Here is a 5,000-nt window from a genome sequence, read left to right on the forward strand (position 1 = left end):
TGTTGCGATGGAGAGTCTTCCGTATCCAATTTGGATGTTATAAATCTCTTTCTTTTAATTTTTTTAACGAGTCTTTCCTACATGGTTCCTTTTCTCCGTTTTGGAAACCGGTTATTGGTTACGCCAGTATTTTGTCTTTCCAAACTGCTGTCAGTCTATTCTTAATTTATTTGTGAATGTTGGGTTTTATACATATACTCACTATCCTTCTATCTATCTACCATTCTCAGTTTGTTTGTGTCTGCCATACTACCAAACTATTTTTCTCCCTTTCTCCATCTCTCTCTCTCTCTCTCTCTCTCTCTCTCTCTCTCTCTCTCTCTCTCTCTCTCTCTCTCTCTCTCTCTCTCTCTCTCTCGCTCTCTCTCTCTCTCTCTCTCTCTCTCTCTCTACCTATCTCTTTCCGACGGGATTATTCACTTTATTACTTGGTATACCGAGGTAAATAATGTTATTGTTATGATTGCATCAATGATGTAGCAGGAGCAATGTATGTAAAAACGACTATGATGAATTTGTTATTCGTGTCACCGTTTATGTTACTAATATATGTGAATACGAAGATTTATGAAATTAATGAGAACTATTGGAAGATAGGTCAGCTGAATTAGATGACTACGAAAAAAGGTCAAATCCAAAAATGGTTCATGGATATTGATCACAAGTGTAAAAAGATAAGCAGTGAGTGAAAAGGTGGATAAATAGGACTGATGAAGGAATACATACAAATTAGATCGTTTTCTGTGCCCCGGTTGAAATCTCCAAATAATTTCTGGAGTGATTAAAAGTACACGGTAGTCTCGAACTGGTAAAAAAGTCTAGTTTGAAATGGTAAACAACTGTCTTTACTGCTGACTTTATGAGAGACAGCGATATTACGACGCCATATTTGTCTTTAAGGTATGTTGTTTAAGGCAGACGAGAAGGGAAGGGTAGAGTGGCAAAAAAGGAGAGGGAGTGAAATTACAAAGTGAAAGGCGGAGATAGATAAATAAATAGATAGATTGACAGTCAGCTGGACAGACAGATATATATATATATATATATATATATATATATATATATATATATATATAGATAGATAGATCGATAGAGAGAGAGATAGAAAGATGGAGGGAGAAAGAGAGAGAGAGGGAGAAGGGGGGGAGGAAGGGATATATGTAAGAATCAGATCAAAAGTTATACGTAAATCAAAAAGCTGTGAGAGAACGTGTTGTTATGACGCAGAACTGAATTGTGTTTTACTATTAATTTATTTTCTTAATGCAGAACTCGATTGTTATTTTGTACTCAAAAATTATAGTACACAATTAAAGGTATACAGAACTACGACTAAAACGTATCAGGAATTTAGAAGCGAAAGGAACCAGCATTTTGGAACAGAACCCGGACTCCTGTCGGTGGAGGCGCGAAGAGAAGCCGTCGCAGGGCCTGGAGACCGGTGGACGCGCGTGGTGCCGCCTCCTCAACTGGCCAGGGCATATGGATTTTCTTAGCCAGGAAGGGCTATCAGTCACGAGAGCAATGCATGTCTCATTTCATACTGATGTCAGTTGATGTATGCGACATCAACTGTCAAAACCATAAACAGGAATTTGTTTGTTTCGTTTTAGTTACCGATGAAAGTCTGTGAAATTTAATTTAAATTATTATAGATTGTTTTCGCATGAATCGTTGGCAAATTGGTCCTTTTAAGTAACTGTGGCTTCTTCGGTAAATGGAAATGTATTTAATTATCAGATAATGAAATGTTAATTATACATATTTAATGTATATATACATATATAATGTGCATAAATATATATGTATATATATGTATGTATATAAATGTACATATATACATATATTTACATATATATGCATATTTGTATATGTGAATATATGAATATGTATGTATTTACCTACGCAATTTGCAGCGCCAACCGCACGTAAACAATATCTTTCTCCTTTCCTTCCACGTGTCCAAATACCGCACACACTTCCGGAAGTGTCGGCGCCCGCAGGTCGCTCACGTGGCGCCGGCGAGTCCAGGAAACCGCAGTCGTTTTACGGAACTCGCGGCCGCAACTTCCCATCATTACGCGCCCCAGGTTAAGCGGCGGCACGTGCCTTATGGGAACCCGGAACTCTACGGGAGTTGCGCACGAGACTTGGGATTAATTGTAAAATGTTCCTTGTGATAGGCTGAGTCAATACAGGTGTAAAAGTGAGTTGCCTGGTACCTGAGCAATGAGCCGAAGGACGCTGGAAGTAATGCCATCCTCGCCAGGGGAGGCTGACTTACCTTCCAGAAGGCCATTACTCAGTTCTTTCGGGAAAGTCGGAAGGGTCAATAGCAGCACAGACTACTCCTATATTACATTTTCTATCTATTTTTGACTTGTTGAGTTGAGTTTAACTGAGAATTCCCGGCCAACTCTTGCAGCATATTAGCCTGTTCTTGTAGACTGCGGTGTTGTGAGAACTTTACTTGTCAACCTATTATTTTTTCTCCATACGGCAGCTACAGAGATTTGTCTATTGATACTTTGCAAGAATTGTTCCCAATGTTTACTACGAATCTGAGTTTTTTATTCTCTGAATTCCTTGTTGGCTTTAAGAAACTGCAGAAAATTATCTGACGTCATATTATCTTTGTAACAGCAAGCACCTTAACCCGTTTAAGTTCCTTGGCCGAGCGCCTGGACTAAAAGCTTAATCGTTCCTATACCTAAACCCTTGACCTCCTGTCTGTGCAAAGTACTTGAGAGAAAAATTCTGAACAGATTTATGTATCGCACAAATGCTAAGTTATCCCCCAGATTGTTTGGGTTTCTCCCAGGACGTAGCAGCCAGCACTGTTTTGTAGAGTATTTAAGAAACTCGAACCAAGGCATGCAAACCAGGCATTTCTTGATCTTCAATCTGCCTTTGATATTGCAAACAGAGAAATTATCCTTGAGCAACTAGCTAGATATGGTATTCAGGGAAAACTGTTAACATGGGATCAAATGTATCTATCGAGTCGATCGGCTTAGCTTATCTTCAGGGGAATTAAAAGTACTCATACAAAAGTATTTACACTCGGCACACCTCAGGGAGGCGTACTTAGTCCAATGCTATTTAATACCCTAATGCATAGATCACTGGGTGATATACCACTTGAGGGCAATGACTCCATTATTTGCTATGCCGATGATATTTGCCTTAAATCCTCATCCGAGGAGAGATTCTAGATATACTTTCAGCAAGGGCTACTGGGTGTGGCTTGATAATCTCCACTGAAAACACCAAGGCACTTAACTCAAAGACAATCATTTTGCCAAGGTTTCATATAAATGACAGATCTTTGCCACCAGCACAAATACCTCGGAGTAATTGTCAGTGATACATAGTTCATCAGAAACCTGAAGAAAAGGCTGTGGGAGCAGCTGAAGCCACTTAGGACACTTTTTGGCAAAGACCATGGTATCATTGTCAATATTACGAGACTATTTGTCATAAATACAGTCAGTCATAGATTATCATACATTGCACCTAGTATTGTTCAAGGAATCATAGTTGGTTACTTTAGAAATTGTACAAAATGACGCCACGATGATCCATCTTGGTGCCCCTAGAACAATAACGATTGTGAATATGAGAACAGAACTTAATTTACCTTCTGTTTACCAAAGAATACTACACATAAATGCCACATTTGTGTGTAATATCAATTAGAGAACTCCTCCATTGTCCTAAAACAGAGAATAGAGGTGAAAACACCGATTCATACTCAAATCCATGGTATGATTACATGTAAACATAGAGCTTAGCTGAACATACCCATAACTAAGACCGTACATGGACGTTCTGTTCCACCGTGGAAAATGTCGGACCTTAATGTATATTATACGACTGTCCTCAAAAGAGACAGTGTCCCCCTGCTATACTTAAGCAGTATGCACTTGTAATTATAAATGAGCATCTTGAAACTGTCGAATGCATATGAATGCTACACTGACGGATCCTTGCAGTCTACGATTCACAGAGTGCTCTCCAGTCTCTGAACACACTAAACAAAGGTGCAGGATATATTACAAATGACATCGTGCAAAAGAACGAGGCCATGATATACGCTTTATGTAGATTCCATCGCATGCTGGAATCCCTAGGCATGGTCATGTGACAAGCAAAGTGCGGATATAGATCTTGGGGTACCTCTTTCTAGGATTTTATACATCATTAAAGTTTCCTTCAAAGAGGACTTGACTGAGTTGATTAGATTCATTCTCAAAGCCCTGAAAGCTGTAGCATAAAGCACTATGATCGGTTTAGACAAGGTTCATTTATATGTGGTTTATATAAAACAAGAAAAAAAAACAGTGTGATATTGTAACCGCAAGAATCAGGCTTGGATAGATTATATTGGCAGGTCAGTATAGTTTGTAATGTCAAAGGAACTAAGTGTAAACTGTGAAATGAAGAATATAAGCGAACACGTGCACATTATATCTCAGAGTGCCACGTGTTACAGCCTTTCAGACCACCTAGCATGAGGTACGGAGAAATGTGTAACCATTTCATATCATCTGATATCTTAAAATATATATTTACGCTGCATCCTAAATGTGGAATGTAGTATCGCACGACCGAACATCAAATGTAGTAATGCCTTTCCACGCCGGCGTGGCAGACGAGTAGACAAAGAATTTGTAATTCTTCCTTTCCTTTAACTAATATAGCACTTATCATAATAATGTTATAGCCTAACATTCAAATGTATTACCATTATATAATGTTATGACCATGTATCAAATGTACCAACACTAAAATAACAAAAAAAAGTGTAGAGTGTCACGTGTGACAGCCTTTCAGACCACCAAGTATGCGGTAAGAAGATCTACGTAATCATTTGATATCATCTGATATACGTATGTTGTATCCTAAATCTGGAATTTAGTATCACATGACCGCACATCAAATGTAGTAATGTCTTTCTACGCCCAAGATGTACGCCGACGTGGTAGATGAGTAGATAA

At 38.7% G+C, this 5,000-nt stretch overlaps 1 protein-coding gene across 3 annotated transcripts in view; it reads right to left on the reverse strand.

Moving 5' to 3' along the window:
• LOC125029024 (zinc finger protein 628-like) overlaps window positions 1-5,000 on the reverse strand; it is a 46,070-nt gene that overhangs the window by 6,024 nt on the left and 35,046 nt on the right. The gene's annotated exons all lie outside the window — the stretch shown is intronic.

Source organism: Penaeus chinensis, chromosome 9, assembly GCF_019202785.1.
Source record: "Penaeus chinensis breed Huanghai No. 1 chromosome 9, ASM1920278v2, whole genome shotgun sequence".
NCBI lineage: Eukaryota > Metazoa > Arthropoda > Malacostraca > Decapoda > Penaeidae > Penaeus > Penaeus chinensis.